Source organism: Grampus griseus, assembly GCF_964374135.1.
Source record: "Grampus griseus genome assembly, chromosome: 13".
Lineage (NCBI taxonomy): Eukaryota > Metazoa > Chordata > Mammalia > Artiodactyla > Delphinidae > Grampus > Grampus griseus.
This window is the reverse complement of record NC_139007.1, coordinates 79814946-79833129: the sequence shown is the minus strand read 5'-3', so window position 1 is coordinate 79833129 and position 18184 is coordinate 79814946. Positions and strand designations below refer to the sequence as shown.

Below are 18184 nucleotides of genomic sequence, written 5' to 3'. Positions count from 1 at the left end.
AGCAGCAGAGGTTCATTGTTAAAAATCTCTTAAAGAAAAACTTTAAGTGTATGTAAGCATGTTTGTCTCATGTTCTATTTCACTGAGACTAATAATGGTGTTGATGTATTTAAGTAATAATGTTATAATGAATTCATGATATTAATACATTCATTAAGTGCTTACTTTGGGCTAAGCACTATTCTAACCAGTTTACCTCACTAACTGTCAAAACAATCCTGGGAGGCAAGCGCCAGCGCTGCCGGCACGGAGCTGAGACAGGCCTGACGCCTTGTGTGCTGAGGGCCGCTCCGAGGGCCCCCCCCAGTCACCGGCCCGCAGGCAGACACACGGCCAGGGCTTAAGCACAAGCATGCAGAGGGAGACTGGGCGGCGGCGGAGGCCCTCCATCGGAGCGGCAGAGGAGCTGCTCGTGGCTGCTCAAAGCCCCCCCCACGGACATCATCCCACTGGAAGACCCTGAGGGGACCCTTGGGGCCTGGGAAGCAGGACCTCCCTGAGGAGTACACAGTGTTATCTCCTGCTTTGTGCGCTAGGCTCTGCGGTTTCTGCGTCTGCCGGCATTGAAATCTTTGTATCTTTTGTGTCTAATGACATCTGTCTATCCACCGACAACTCATTGGGAGAACCATACCAGGATCTACACAAAGGGAAAGTTATTTAAGACTTTTAGGTCCATACTACTTTTTGCTTTTTAGATTTTGACACTGAGCTCCTTGAGGGCCAAGACCGTCCACAGCTGTACCCCTGGCACCTAACAGAGCTTTGGGTACAGTAGGCACTCAATAAGTATTTATGGTTACGTGAGTGAATTAAAGTCAGTGACAATCAATAGGCAATTATCCTGATGATTACGAGAGATTAATTGCAAGGGAAGATGTATTTCATTTCAGCAGTAATATGCTCACAGAATTTAGAGCTGTTTTAGATAAACCAATTGTCCATCAAATATTCCTTTAGGGCATCCCTGGTGGCGCAGTGGTTGAGAGTCCGCCTGCCGATGCAGGGGACGTGGGTTCGTGCCCCGGTCCGGGAAGATCCCACATGCCGCGGAGTGGCTGGGCCCGTGAGCCATGGCCGCTGAGCCTGCGCGTCCGGAGCCTGTGCTCCGCAACGGAAGAGGCCACAAAAGTGAGAGGCCCGCGTACCGCAAAAAAAAAAAAAAAAACCTTTAAACATGATCTACATTTTTAATGATTGTAAACTTAAAAAAAAAAGAAGCTAAAACAGTTTTCCCCCAAGGCCAGTGATGAATCATCATCGAACGCTGCTTAAAGGAAAAAACAGATAAGACGTAATAGGAACACAGTAAAAATCATTTTAGAAAAAGCTGAATTCTTGGCTGCCAACAGAGAAAATAAACAGTATCCACCAGCATGTCCACAAAGACCTCATGTGACACGGGCAGAGAGAGGCAGACACTGGAGCGGTGGGTCAGAGCCACTGAAGCCCTGGCAGAGGCAGACACTGAATATGCTTCCTGAGCAGTTTGCAGAGAAGATAAATATGGAGCGTGACCTCCTGTAACTTCAACTGAAATGTACAGTTTACATATTTCAGAAGAAAAAGACGTGTGGGAACCCCACTGTAAGGCAACATCCCAGGAAGCAGGCGTTTCTTCTCCCCTTTCCACATCCTCACCCATTTGTTCAAGCATGTCTGAAGGGCAGCCCTGTACCATGGTGTACGTGAAGGCGTTATTTCATCACCTGTGACTTTGTTTCTCCTAAACGTAGCTCATTAGCAGGCAAGGGCAAACAGTCATTCTTCTCAAGTACCCAGGATTAAAACGTATCAACCCCAAACAAGTTCCCAGACCCCTCCTGTTATGTCTCCCACAGTCTCCACTGGCACAATCACCACTATTCTCATAACTGACTGTGGGATTATTTGATTTGTCTGACTCCCATGCTAGACTGCAAGCTTCTGAGGACATGGACTATGTCTGCTCTGATCGCTGCAATCTCCTCAGGGCCTGTCATATCCGATGACACATGGCAGGGTTTGTGAAGGGAAGGAGGAAATGAAGCATCTTTTGAGTAACACTCACATTTTTCCATTTTGGAGAAGAACAGACACCATCTAATTCCTGAATAAAGGCCTGGTGGCTTAATGAGTTTTCAATGTTCAACATCACAGTAAAGCAAAAGAGGACAAAAAACCCAGCTGCCAAATCCCCCGTCATTAATCGCCTCCGACTACATCTCTCTGGAGAGATGATGCACTGTTAGGATCAGAGAGAAGGAAAAAGGCAACCCTAGCAGTCGGGTTGTCAAGCAGTGATGGAGGAAGTTACTCTGTTTTGGAACAAGTGTGTCAGATAACTGAAGAACACTGATATGACATAAAATCAGATTTTCAAAAATCTCCTCTATTACAAGTTCTTTTCATGCCTAATCATTTCCAATGAGATAAAGCTTCTACGAGCCAAGGACTTCAAGAGAACAAGACAGAAAAGTCTAATAATAATAAATACACACACTGGCAAATGCATCCGTCCCTGCAGCTTCCACTCCTTAATTCTGGTGCTCTGGACAGAATGGTGCCGGCTCCTTTTTCCCAGGCTCTGTCTCCTCTTTTAGGCTTGGCCCCAGACCTCCTTCCCTTTCTAGGAGGTCAGAGTCACATCCACAGCCCCAAGGACCCCATTCAGGGCTGGCTTCCTGCCCAGGCCATTCCCCTAAGCTCCAGACTCACAGGTCCAACTGCCTGCCAGCCACCTACCCCTGGATGTGTCGAAGGCCAGGCCCTTCAGAATCAACATGTCCCAGATGAGATTCATAACCTCACCCATCCCCTGACCCCCACACACAGCAGGTCCTCTGCCAGCAAAGACTGTGGCTTTATCTCCAGTGTCCAGTACGGTGTCTGATACGTTACAGGTGCTCAGACGAGGCTTTTGGGGCCCCCTACACAGAATTAACCTCACTCTAACCATGGCTCCCACAACACTGTTTTTGCATGTCTGTCTTTCCCATTAAACCACGAGGTTCTTGAGGGCAGGTCTGCACCCCCAGGTTCTCCCATGCTGCCTGGCATGAGCGGATGCCCAGTGACTATTAGCAAGCAAATTTCTGCCCAAAGCTTTGCCTTTGCCCAAATTTTCCTACAAATGAAGCAACAACTTCTTTCCTCTCTTCTTTAAACTAAACCAGTGCTCAAATCCTCCCATAAAATTGGCCTCCAAAACACTTTCAGTTATGGATGACATAAATTTCTGTCTCATATTTTTCCTGCTGTTTTCTCTACTGGACTGCAGGCTTCACAGAGGGGCAGGGACAATGCTCCCGCTGTAACGGGTGCACTAAGAACCAAAGAAGGTGGTAGAAACCTGCTAGGCCTCAGGCCACACCAGTTCAACGGCGGTCCCTCAGGGACGGGGGACACTATTGCAGGGCAGTGTTCAGTATCAATGCAATGTTTAAAAAATTGTGGTATCCACATATAATCTCTCCATTTAAATGTACTCCATTCTAAACTAGTTTTAGATGTAATTATTTTAAAATGTAACACAATTATCACCAGCAATTAAAATCGAACCAAGCCACAGACCAAAGGAGGTAGGAAGAAGACAGCAAATCATTCAAAAGATTTATGTTTTGGAACCAGTGATGACATATATCACCAGTGATTTTTCCTTTGGAGACTGGTACGCATCTAAATTCTCAAATAAAGACCATATTAGGAGATTTCAACTATAAAAATATGTGCTTCTGTAACTGTTCACCTTTTTTGTAGTAGACTTTAACCAGTAGCATTGGAACCAGCTACAAAAGGAATTGACTTTGCCCCATTTATTTGCTTTTGTGATTTAAAGCTGGGGGAGAGGATAACAAAGTGATTACAAATTCCTACTACAGGTAGGCCTTATTTTATTATACTTTGCAGATAGTTTTTTTTTTTTATAAATTAAAGGTCTGTGGACACCCTGTGCCAAGCAAGTGCCAGTTTCCCAGCAGGATTCGCTCACTCTGTGTATCTGTGTCATATTTTGGTAATTCTCACAACATTTCAAACTTTTTCATTATTATATTTTTTAGAGTGATCTGTGATCAGTGACCTTTGAGGTTACTATTGTAATTATTTTGGGGCATCACAAACCATGTCCATATAACATGGCGAACTTAACTGATTATTTAAATGGCAACAAAGGATCTAGAATATGACATAAACTTAGTTGATAAAGCAGGGTTTGAGAGAACTGACTCTGATTTTGAAAGAAGTTCTACTGTGCATAGAATGCTATCAAACAGCACTGCATGCTACAGAGACATGGTTCATGAAAGGAAGAGTCAACTGATGGGGCAGACGTCACTGCTGTCTCACTTTAAGAACTACCACAGGCACCCCAGCCTTAGCAGCCACCAGCCTGACCAGCCAGCAGCCACCAACACGGAGACAAGGCCCTCCACCAGCCAAAAGGTTACGACTCACTCAGATGATGGTTAGCATTTTTTAGCAATAAAGTCTTTTTTAGGGCTTCCCTGGTGGTGCAGTGGTTGAGAATCTGCCTGCCAATGCAGGGGACACGGGTTCGAGCCCTGGTCTGGGAAGATCTCACATGCCGCGGAGCAACTGGGCCTGTGAGCCACAACTACTGAGACTGCGCATCTGGAGCCTGTGCTCCGCAATGAGAGGCCACGACAGTGAGAGGCCCGCGCACCTCAATGAAGAGTGGCCCCCGCTCGCCGCAACTAGAGAAAGCCCTCGCACAGAAACGAAGACCCAACCCAGCCAAAAATAAAAATTAATTTTTTTTTAAAAGTCTTTTTAAAATTAGGGTATGTTCATTGTTCTTTTAGACATAACGCTGTTGCACACTTAACAGACCACGGTATAGTGTAAACATAACTTTTATATGCACTGGGAAACCTAAAAATTTGTGTGACTCACTTTACTGCAGTGGTCTGGAACCAAGCCCACACATCCCTGAGATACGCCTGCAGTAACTTCAGCTCCGTTGGTGGCAAATGTCTAAATGCACTACCGTGGAGGGAGGAGTGAAGGGACAGGCCGTGACGTCCCTTTGCTCTTTAGAAGGAACCTTCTGTCCTGAGATGCCACCACAGTAAAACTTTTGTTTTGAAAAGACCTCCCTGTTGGGTTTCAGAACACTAGCTTGTCAATGTGCTTCAAGGCCAGATTTGAGTATTTTGCAACTAAGGAAATAGTCATTGAAATCAGACAGTTGTAAAGGACAGAATTGCTCAGTTGATTAACACAGTATTTCCTGGTTCAAAAAAAAAGATGAAATATAATTTCACAATTGACTATAACATGCATTTCTAAAATGGACATTTTAAGACTTATTCTGATAAATATGGGAAAGAAATCTCACCCAAAATATAGAATAAAAATTTGTATCTTTGGTCCAAACATGTAATTTTGAAGTCATTTCATCTCCTCACTGCAGAATAACTGCTTATAAACTAACCCATAAAGATGAGAGACTGCTAAGTTCAAAGATTTTCAGAGAAGGAGATATTCTATCTGCCTCAGGTACTGAATTTAATGTTAGATAATTCCCATTGCTAGAACGTTCTTCCCCAAATCTTTCAGGCTCCATTTTAAAGTTTGTTCACCCTTTTAAGACACCTACACATGATTTCTGGGGGTGGGGTGGGGAACAGAATGACTAGAGGACTAATTTAAAAACAGGATACCTCCAGAAGGATACACAGGTAACTGGAAACACCAATTCCCTCTGGGGAACAGAAGTGGGTGGCTTGAGGATAGTGGGGAAAATGGAACTTTTCATCATATATCCTTTTGAACATTTAGAATTATATACCATGTGAATATACTATTAAAATATATTTATATTTACTACACAGGGAATGAGGTAGAGAGAAAAGTTTCAGGAGCACAGCTCCATATCAGATCTCTGGAGCGGGGTGAAAACACCCAGGCCACTTACCACGTGGTCCTTGGATTGGGAAAGAGGTGCTAGGTGACGCTGAAGTCTGCTTAACCTGTTTGGTAAAGACAGTCTTAAATCTTCTGGGGAAACATCCTTTTCTTTGCGAAGAACTCAGAACTGGGAGTTGGCTGGCTAGGGGTCTGGTTCTATTTTGACTCCTAAATACTTATGTAACTTCGAATTGATCATTTACCTTCCTGAGTATTTGTTCTCTTCTGTCATCTAAAAAAGGTATATTAGATGAGCTCTCAAATCCTTTCCTGTTTCAAAATGCTCCAAATCTTTGAAACATATCTAAATATGTTTCTCAGTATACAGAAACAGTAATTTCCTCCTGTGGCTACTAATAAACTTCAACAAAAGGGCTCAGAGGAAACGATTTCCTGGTCTGAGGACAGTGACGGTCTTCTGACTCAATGGTAGCTGTCAGGGTACACGGTGATGAGGGCAGACCCAACAGCACCTGTGACTGGTGTCAAAGATCAGTGAAGCCGGACACTAGTCAAGGAGGTAAGGACAGATTTTTACCCAGTAATCACTACTGCAATAAGGAGGAGGTGAACCCAGCTTCCACTAGTGCAGACATGACTGTGCATTTTAAAGGGAGAATGAGAGAGCAGCGAGGGAGGCGGGGGCTAGGGCAGAGCCAGGGAAGTGGAAATTTTGCCAAAAGTGGGAGGTGGGGACTGTCAGTGTCATTAGGCCATCTGGGTTTTGCTAGTTAAGGTCCAGAGACTGGGAGACAGGGGCCCTAGTTTCAGATGCTGTAATTCTTCCGGCAGCCTCGAGCTTTCCCAGGCAAGAACATCGGAAGGCTGGGGTTGTCATCTTTAGCTACACAGCCTTGCGTGGACAGAAACTATGCTAGTGTTTGTTCAAGACAGAGAGAGAGAGAGAGAATGAAACATTTGTGATGCGAATCTAGTTTGACAGGCCAAGGCTGAGGCCCAGTCAAGAAGAGCGGGGCCTGCCTAGAATTTAGTCAGGAGAGTGTCTGTCACTCTTAGAGACACACATCACCTCCCTCTAAAATGACACCAGGATGTATTCAATGCCAATGGTAGGGCTGTCAGAGCAGCAAGGCATTCGAGGTTTAGGAATGCCAAAGGGAACCCTGGGAAGCTCAATCCTGTAGTGCAGCCATCCGGACAAAGACCGCCATTCCTGCAAGGGCTCTGCGTCACAAGGCCACTGCCATGCTGCGGTATTAATATAAGCATATGAAGAAAATATAACACTAAACTGACAAGAAATTGACTTTAAAATAATTTAGACTACCAATTAAAAAAAATACATATCTTTTTAAAAAAATTGTGGTAAGAATACGAGATCTACACTCATAAATTTTTAAGTGTACAACACAGTTTTAAGTGTACAATATCGTTCACTATAGGCAAAACGCTGTGCAAAAGATCTCTAGAACTTGTTAATCTCGCATAACTGAAACTTTATAGCAACTGAACTTCAATTCCCTGTTCTCCCCTCCCTCCAGCCCTGGGCAACCACAATTTTACTCTCTGCTTCTATGTGTTTGATTATTTTAGATACCTCATATATATGAGATCATGAAGTATTTGGACCTTAGTGACTGGATCATTTCACTTCGCATAATGTCCTCAAGGTTTTTTATTATATTATTTAGCCTTCCTTTTTTTTTTTTTTTTGGCGGTACGCGGGCCTCTCACTGTTGTGGCCTCTCCCGTTGCGGAGCACAGGCTCCGGACGCGCAGGCTCAGCGGCCATGGCTCACGGGCCCAGCCGCTCCGCGGCATGTGGGATCTTCCCGGACCGGGGCACGAACCCACGTCCCCTGCATCGGCAGGTGGACTCTCAACCACTGCGCCACCAGGGAAGCCCCTAGCCTTCCTTTTTAAGACAGTATTTCACAGTATGTGTATATTTCATTGTAAGAATATATGACATTTTCTTTATCTTTTCATTCACTGATGGACATTTAGGTTGTTTCCACATCTTGGCTATGGTGAATAATGCTGCAATGAACATGGCTGTGCAAATACCTCAAGACGCTGTTTTCAATTCTTTTGAATACACAGCCACAAGCGGGATTGCTGGGTCATATGGTAGTTCTATTTTTAATTTTTTGAGGAACTTCCGTATCTGCAACGTTTTACATTCTCACTACAGTGTACAAGGGTTCCAGTTCCTCCACATCCTTGCCAGTACTTTTTTTTCTTTTTTTAAGTAACAGCCATCCTGACAGGTATAAGGTGTATCGGACAGTGGTTTTGATTTGTATTTCCTGATGATTAGTCATGTTGAGCATCTTTCATATACTTGTTGGTCAATGTAAGGATTCTTTGGAGAGATGTCTATTCAAGTCCTCTGCTCATTTTTTATTCTGGCTTTTCTTTTTGTTTTTCTATACTTTATTAATTTTTCATTATTTTTAATTTTTTTTGCTGTTGAGTGGAAGGAGTTCTTTATATATTTTGGATACTAACTACTTATCACATATGTGGTTTGCAAATATTTTCTCCCATTCCACAGGTCGCCTTTTCACTCTGTTAACTGTTTTCTATGCTGTGCAGAAACTTCCTAGTTTGATATAGCCCTACTTCGCTAATTTTGCTTTTGCGGCCTATGCTTTTGGTGTCATATCCAAGAAATCATTGCCAAGACCAATGTCATGAAGTGTCCCCTATGTTTTCTTCTAGGAGTTTTACGGTGTCAGATCTTGTGTTTAAATCTTTAATCCATTTTTTAGTTGATTTTTGTATATGGTATAAGGGTCCACTTTTATCCTTTTGCATGTGGATATCCAGTTTCCTCGAACCATGTATTGAAGAGACTACCCTTTCTTCATTGTATATTCTTGGCACCCTTGCTGAAGATCAGTTGACTACCTATGGGTTAAATTTCTGTCCCACTGGTCTCTGTGCCATTGGTGTTTATGCCAGTACCGCAGCGTTATATTTGGTACAGCACTGTAGCGTACTTTGAAATCAGGAAGTGTGACTCCTTCAGCTTTGTTCTTTTTCACAACATTGTTTTGGTTAGTCTAGGACCTTTGTGGCTTCATCTGAATTTTAGAATTTTCTCCCTATCTCTGTATAAAATGCCATTGGGATTTTGATAAGGATTGCACTGAATCTGTAAATAGATTTGAGCAGTATGGACAGTTTAACCATAATAAGTCTTCCCGTCCATGAACACGGGATGTCTTTCCATTTATTGGTGTCTTCTTTAATTTCTTTCCTCAATGTTTGATAGTTTTCAGTGTACGAGTCTTTCACCTCCTTAATCTAGTTTATTCCTAAGTATTTTATTCCGTTGGATGCAATTGTAAATGGGATTGTTTTCTTCATTTCCTTTTCAGAGAGTTCATTGCTAGTATATAAAAATGCAACTGATTTCTGTACACTGATTTTTGGATCCTGCAATTTTACTGAATTCATTTATTCTAACAGTTTTTTTGTATATGTGTAGTCTTTAGGGTTTTCTACATATAAAACTATGTCATGATTTCTATTTGAATGTCTTTTCTTTGTTTTTCTTGCCTAACTGCCCTAAGACTTCTAGTATTTTGTCAAATAAAAGTAAAGAGAGCAGGTGTCCTCTTGTTCCTGATCGCAGAGCAAAAGCTTTCAGTTTTTCACCACTGTGTATGACGTTAGCTGTGGAATTTTCATGTATGGTCTTCGTTATGTGGAATTAATTTCCTTCTATTCCTCGTTTAGAGTTTTCTTATCCTGAAATGGTGCTGGATTTTGTCAAATGCTCTTTTTCTGCATCTATTGAGAACACGGTTCTTATCCTATATTCTGTTAATGTGGTGTATCACATTAATTGACTTATAATGTTGAACATCCTTGCATCCCAGGGGTAAATCCCACTTGACTGTTGTGTAAGATTATTTTAATGTGCTGTTTAATTCAGTTTGCTAATATTCTGTGGAGAATTTTTGCATCTATGTTCATCAGGGATATTTATCTGTAATTTTCTTTTCTTATAGTGTCTTTGTCCGGCTTTGGTACCAGGGTGATGGTGGCCAGATACTATAAAACTCTTAGAGGAACACATAGGCAGAACCCTCCTTGACATAAGGAGAATAATCACAGAAATATCTTTTTCGATTCATCTCCCAGAGTGATGGAATAAAAACAAAAATAAACAAATAAAATAAAAAATAAACTCAGAAACTTTTGCGCAGCAAAGGAAACCACAAACAAAACGAAAAGACAACCCACAGAATGGGAGAAAATATTCGCAAATGATGCTACCAACAAGGGATTAGTCTCCAAAATTTACAAACAGCACATGCAGCTCAATATCCAAGAAACAAACAACCCAGTCAAAAAATGGGCAGAAGACCTAAATAGACATTTCTTCAAAGAAGACATACAGATGGCCAAGAGGCACATGAAAAGATGCTCAGCATCGCTAATCATTAGAGAAATGCAAATCAGAACTACAATTCTTACACCAGTAAGAATGGCCATCATCAAAAAATCTACAAAAAATAAATGCTGGAGAGGGTGTGGAGAAAAGGGAACCCCCCTACACTGTTGGTGGGAATGTAAATTGGTACAGCCCCTATGGAGAACAGTATGGAGGTTCCTTAAAAAACTAAAAATAGAGCTACCATATGATCCAGCAATCCCACTCCTGGTCATATTCTCTGGAGAAAAACATGGTTTGAAAAGATACATGCACCTCAATGTTCACTGCAGCACTGTTTGCAATAGCCAAGACTGAAAAAAAAAAAAAGATACAAATGAACTTATTTACAAAACAGAAACAGACTCACAGACTTAGATAAGGAACTTATGGTTACCAGCGCTGAAGGGTGTGTGGGGGGGGAGGGAAAGATTGGGAGTTTGGGATTGACATGTAGACACTGCTATGTTAAAAAAAAATTAAGAAAAAAATTAAGTTCATTAAAGTAAAAAAAAAAAAATTCTTTTTACCCAGTTTTGTTTCTATCCTCACATAAAAATAGCGAACAGTATGTGACACACTATACTATGTATACAATTATTATTAAAATAAACCTGATATGGTATTTAAAATGAAAAAAGTAAACACGTCTGTTAGGTCCACTTGGTTTACAGTGTTGTTAAAGTTCACTGTTCCTCTATGGATTTTCTGTCTGGTTGTTCTATCCAGTATTGAGAGTGGAGTAGTGAAGTCTCCTACCATTACTGTATTGCTATTTCTCCTTTTAGCTCTGTCAATGTTTGCTTTACATAATAATTTAGTGTTTTATATACTTAGGTGCTCTAATGTTGTACGCATATATATTTATAATTGTTATTTCTCCCTGGTTAATTGACCCTTTTGCCTTTATGTTTTTCCTTATCTCTTGTGACAGATCTTGACTCAACATCTATTTTGTCTGATATAATTATAGTCACCCTTGTTCTCTTTGGTTATCGTCTGCATGGAATACCTTTTGCCATCCCTTCACTTTCATCCTATATATGATCTTAAATCTAAAGTGAGCCTCCTATTGGCAGCATATAGTTGTATCTTGTTTTTTTTTTTCATCCATTCAACTACTTTGTGTCTTTTTATTAGGGAGCTTAATCTATTTACATTTAGAGTAATTATTGATAGGGAAGGACTTATTACTGCCATTTTGTTAACTGTTTTCTGTCAGTCTTTTAGTTCTTCTGCCCCTCTTTTCCTCTCTTGCTGTCTTCCTTTGTGTTTCATTGATTTTTTTGTATTCATATGCTTTGATTCCTTTCTCTTTTCCTTTTGCTTCTTTTGCTTTTCTTTTACTTCTATAGGTATTTTCTTTGGTTACTATGGGGCTTACATAAAAGAAATTATAGTTACTCTACTTTTAATTCTCCCCTCCCACTGCATTTTATGTTACTGATGTCACAATTTATATATTTTTATATTGTGCATCCACTGGCACAGTTTTATAATTATAGTTATTTTTAATAGTTGTCTTTTAACTTTTATTATAATTAAAAGTGATATATCCATCACCATTACAGTAACAAAATAGTATTTGTCTATACCTTTATTAGCGAGTTTTGTACTTTCATACTGTTGTTTATCATCCTTTCATGTCAACTTAAAGAACTCCCTTTAGCATTTCTTGTAAGGTAGGTCTAGTGGTGATGAACTACCTCGACTTTTGTGTGTCTGGGAAAGCCTTTATCTCTCCATCACTTGTTAAGTACAGTTTTGCAAGGTATAGCATTCTTAATCGGCAGGTGTTTTTTCATTCAGCACTTTGAATATATAGTCACAACCCCTCCTGGACTGAAAGTGTTATGGCGGTTTCCTTACATGAGACAAGTTGCTTTTTCCTTGCTGATTTCAAAATTCTCTTTGCCTTTGGACTTTTGACAATTAGATTATAATGTATCTCAGTGGGGATTTCTGAGTTCATCTTATTGGGGATCCATGAGGAGCCCTGAATCTGGATGTCCATTTCATTCCCCAGATTTGGGAAGTTTTCAGCCACTATTTCTTTGAATGAACAGTCTGCCCTTTTCTCTCTCTTTTCTTCTGAGACTTCCATAATACATATATTGGTCCATGCGATGGTATCCCACAAGCCCCTCAAGCTTTCTTCATGCTCTCACTCTTTTTTCCTCCTCTGACTAGATAATTTCCAATGACCCATCTTCAAGTTTCCTGATTCCTTCCACTGCTTCATCTAATCTGCTGCTGAAACCCTCCAGTGTATTCTTCATTTCAGTTGTTGTACACCTCAGTTACTTAATTGCTAATTTTTAAAAAACATCTGAAAGCCTCGCTTGGTTCATGCTTTGTTCTCTTGGACTCACTGAGCATCTTTATGACTGCGGTTTAGAATTTTCTGTCAGGTAAATTATATATCTCCATGTCATTGGGGTCAGTGTCTGGAGATTTATCTTGCTAGTCCAAACCACTCTCTTTGTTCTTAGTGGCCCCAAGGTGTATAGAGTATGCTGGGTCATGTCAGTGCTCTAATTCAGAAGCCAGGCCCTTGGGCAGTCCTCAGGAAATCTGAACATTGGATACATGGTCCAACTCTCCCTGCCCCCCAAGCCCCCACCCAAAGTAGAAGCTGGAATCTGGGCTTTTTTTCACCAGCTCACTCTGTGTTGGGCCAGGAGGAGGGGCTGTGTTGAGTGATAGTTCAAACTGCCACCTCTGTTCTCAGTCACCCCGGTGTTCAATCAGCCCTTTGAGACAGATGAGACAGAAGCCAGTGGCTTAGGCTACACCCAGGGAAAAAAAGCAGAATATTGGATGTATGATCCAGTTCTTTCCTTCTCTTCCCAGGGAGAAGCTGGGAGTTTTCTCCCAATCATATGGCACTTTGCCAGGGGTGGTGATTATGGCAAGAGGGTATCTCAAATTTTCCTACCAATTCTGATGTGGCTGGTTTCACACACACTTGGGGTGTGGAAGCCTCTCAACTGGTTTCTGGATTTCTCACAAAGGGAACTGGTCTGTGTATTACTGATTTGGTGTGCCTGTTGAAGAAAGGAGGGTCCAGAGCTTGCTATTCTGCCATTCTGCTAACATCGCTCCTGCCCAACATAGTCTTTAAAGGGTGTATTAAGTAACAGCCATTGTACACAAAAACTGCCTCCCGCCTTTCATTCTTAACCTGAACTGCCAAATGTAAATTTCAAGGGAGATTTTCTATTTGGCATATTTTATAATTTATCTGTACTGAGTGTTCTATATAGTGATCCAACAATGATCTGAGTCTGGAGATAACAAAGAGCAATTTAATTTTTAAATGACTTAGTTGCCAATGTCACTCAACCAAAACAGCACAAAATAGTACAAACAGTAGTTTCACCTGTTTTTGCTAAAGAAAATCTATTTTCTCCTATGAAGAGCTCAGCAGAATATCCAGAACATACACGTACAAACAAAATCCAAAAACGTTGAAACTGTATTCACAGTAGTGTAAAGATAGCCACAATGGGTGGGAGGCCATCTCCTGATCTCCTTTCCTGAGCATGTTTCCATTATTTTCCTTCATCGTTACTCACATCCTCCTTGCCTATTTTGGCAAGAAGCATTCCTATATATGTTCAGTTCAAGGCTTTAAATAAAGATGAGCTTCCCTTGTACAGTACTTTTTTAGTACATGCACCACTAAAAACTCATGGGAAAATCTAATGGGAAGAGAGGGAAGAGAATCACTTTTCCCACTGGTTTAGATTAAATCTGATTTCAAAGCTATGTTTCCACAAGCCACTAGGCAGGAGCTGTACTCCACAGGTCCTTTAACCTACTTACAGTTCCCTCACGACTGAGGGTCTTCAGAATAAGAATCGTTCACTGAGTTGTTACTCTAGTGAGTTTGTGGATTAAAAATAATAATAGTAATAAATAATTTGAGTACAAGAGCTTGGGTAAGAGATTTTCATGTTCTTCTCTCACTGTGTTAGCACAATGGCTTTCAAGTCTTTCCAGGGAAGCCAAGACCTATACAGTTCCGTAATTACTACCTAAAAGGACTACAGGCAGGCTCCCTGGAGAGGTGGGGGCAGCTCCCTGGAGAGGTGGGGGCAGCACTGTGGGGGGCAGTCGGCTGAGTCACTCCAAAAACCAGCACTTACACAGCCAGCAGAGCAGAATATTTTCTTATGGTGAAGAAAAGACTCCTTGCAAATAACAAACTGGGACTCTTTTTATTTTGGTTTTGTTAAGTCTGACTTTTTTTCTATCAATGATCGGGCCGCATCTATGAGACAGTCATTTCCTGTATGTCAAATATCAGTAAATTACGTTTCATTTACAAAACTACGGTGGCAACATCACATTTTTAGCTGAGAAAGTAAAGATTTACACTGCTTTTTAAAGTTTCCTTTATAAACCATTTCCTATCTTACAGTGCAAGACAAAGAAAAACTTCAGAATGAACACCCATCTTCTTGATGTAACAGATGCCCTCCTTTAAAGCCATGGCTAATCCAAGCCCCAGACAAATCATTTACTTTAATCTGACAAGACCTTCTTCAAAGTAAAGATAAGAGGTGGTATGACAGATAACAGCACTGTGGTTATGGAAGGAAATCCCACATTTTGAAGAGATTTATATTGAAATAAGTATGGGTGAAAGGACATGCTATCTGGGATTTGCCTTAAATACAGCACAGAAAAAAAAGAATAAAGGGATAAAATAGCAAATGTGGTAAAATATCTGGGTTCTTTATTTTTGACGTGTTACTGAACTTTTTATAATCAAAGTTTTAAAATTTATAAAATTAAAAAACCCTACAGAATCATTTATTACTTAAAATACTTCGAGGGAGTCAGCAAATCTACTTGAGTCCTATGTTGGTCCTTCATAACCTTATATTTCAGAATTAAATGAATAATTACTCTTTTCAACCGACTAATGTGTTAAAGCTTTAAGCGTATATTAGTACCATAACAGTTCCTTTTTCACCAATTCATATCTCTAGAAAGATGCTGTACAGTAATGATTTAAATTTTTTTATTTTTAAAATTATTTGAACTAAATGAATTAATCCTGCACTGAAGTATCCCCTTTAACGATCCTGCTACACCACTCAAGTCCTGACTCCAGTCTACTCCAAATGAGAAATAAAGGTCATGTTTCTTACGAAGCGTGTACATAAAAACAGCTTTCATTTCATAGATGTCACAGAGGCACAAAGGGTACTTTTAGAGATTTTTTCTTGTTGTTGTCGTTCACGTCACGGCACCGACTGCATTTAAAGTTGTTGTAAAAACGCTGGTGGATCACTGATCACATCAGCAAACATCAGACACTGGATCAGGAGGGACCACATTTTGTGAAAAACTTACTTTCAGCCGATGAGAGGAGGCTTGGAATCTACCATTTGTATCCAAAAGCAAAAAGAATAAACCTCTCTTCCTTGGTTAAAAACAACAAAAACAACACACCAGGATGGAGGCCAGAGGAGAAGATTTCACCCCACTCACATCTGCGCGTACTAAGACTTGAAAATTGGAAAGCCTTCTCTTGGGGCTGTTTAAGACGTACCAACCCCAGACCCCTTCTAGTTTATCTGAAATCATGGCTTGAAGTGTCTAAGAAAATATCAAGTCTATTTAAGTATTTAAGACTTGCTTTGAAAACGGTTTTAGTATTCAGTACCAAGTTTTAAGCTTTAGTATATAAACAAACATTACCTCTACTCCTGGAAAACTAAAGTCTGGACGTTTAGCAAACAGATGTATTAGGTGAAGAATTCCCATTTCACACCAAACTGCCTTCTAAACAAGGGCAATTTCTACAGAATATTCTTTTAAATAGGAAAGATTTCCTTACATGGATACTTGAAGTATAATTATGATTACAAAAACTCAGTTCACCTACATTTTAACATCTAGTATATAAAGTGAAGAATACCTGTATTTCTTTAGGACTATTAACATCAGTAGCAAACACTTAAATATTCCAGCTATGTGACAAACGTTTGTTTCCTAACAGAACATTCCAAAGGAGAAACCACTGGTTATTCATTATAATTGAAGGTCAAGCATAGTATGTGTCTACTGAAATAATAGGTTTCACTTGTAAGACTGTGTCTGTAAATCCTTTGGAGCAGAAAATTTGTTTTCATAGTCTACTTCTCTCTCTTCTATTGTATAGGATCGTTCTTCTGTTTTTGAAGTTCATCATCATCACACAATAACCTCTGCTGTATAATTTAATCATAGTTTGTATCTGTCGTCGCCTGGATAAACTCTACAAAGTAATTATCAGTACTTCCAAATTTTATGAAGAACAAGTATTTGCCTTTATGATTTTTAAAAATATTGACCTGTGTCCTCATTAAAGGAAAAGAGCCTTAAAGTGCCCCTCCTATGGTTATAGACTTCCTGAATGTAATTCCAGTATGTTCTTCATGAATTTTTATCGGGAATGATGTCACCAAGCTGGTGAAATCGTCATTCCTGACTTTGCTCCCCTGCACCAGAATAACAACTAGTAACTATTCACCATACCACCGAGAGAATCCTAGTGAGGCTAAGCACCCGCCCTGCACCCTGGAGACCCAGGTCTGCAATACGGTAACAGTGGTGCATAATCCACTTGCAACTGAAGTTAAAAAAATGAGTATGTGTCATAGGCACACTGGGGAAAGAGGAGAATTTCAGAATATTGACACTAAAAGTCTGTTGGCTCAGGATAAAAAAATTCTCATTACTGTAAAGAAGAGATGGAAGAGAGGGAAAAAGAGGGGTCAGATATGACATAGGAAGAAAAAAGGAAAAAAATCTTAGGGCGGGGTGGTCTGTGAAGATGTCATCAATCCTAACCCGCCGTCCTCAGGCAGCACTGCAGGGCCACCATGCCAGGAAATGGAGACATGTAATCTTGCAAAGGCCTTCCTCCAAGGAAACCACGCGGATTTTCTTGGTACTATATCCTAAGAGCTAATAATTGTCCCTGAGTTGAATTTTCTATACCGTGAATCAAGATGAAGCTGACGATTCATATTCAGAAACTGTTTTTGGATTTGAGTAGGAAGAAGAATTCAGTTATTAGGATCCTCACTCAAACTGCTTTCTAAAGGAGGGATAACCACACAGCCTAAAAAAATTAAGGAAAAAACCAACAACGCCCCACCCCACCCCTCAATCCAACCAGCCTTAAGTAATGAAAGATTCCACACAAGTATCAGGAGATGTGAAAAACCAAAAAATTAGACTTTTCTGTATGAAACAGTTATGAATGAAAAACTAATGCTGGGCCCTCCCAGGACAGCCTATGTGGGGTAAACCAAGAACTCCTCTCATGACTGTGTGGTACCTGAGGACGGGAGGAAATATGGCAGTTCCTTCGGTGAGGATAAGGACTTAATCATCACCAGGCGGAGAGGAGGGGGAGGCCGGCGCTTCTAGAGAAAGCATTCTTCCCGCACTCACTGCATGACCGCACTACTACCGCACAGGGAACAATGAGGCGTGGCCCCTGCCCTCACATCCGGTAAGAAAGAAAATATGCAACCAACAGTTACAACACAGTGTGGAAAATGTTACAAAATGTGCTCTTGGTGTACAGGAGGTGCTCCTGGAACACTCCAGAGTCTAATTAGCTCTGCCTGGGCTGGAGTGGAGGAAGGTGGCAGGGAGCAGACTGTACAGAGGAGGTGATGTTTGAGTTGACCCTTCAAGGACGACTGGAAATTGACTGGACAGACAAGGGGCAAGGGCAGAAGCAACAGCACGCTCGCAAGTAGGAAAGCAATGTGAGCTTCGGAAGTCAAACTAGTCCACTAGGGCGAGTGTGAAGGGGAGACAGGGGCAGAGAGAAGCCTAGAAAGGTACGAGGGG

The 18184-nt window shown here is 40.9% G+C and overlaps 1 protein-coding gene across 2 annotated transcripts in view; it reads right to left on the bottom strand.

Annotated features, from left to right (window-relative positions):
* TULP4 (TUB like protein 4) overlaps positions 1-18184 on the bottom strand; it is a 224321-nt gene that overhangs the window by 41276 nt on the left and 164861 nt on the right. The window lies entirely within an intron of this gene.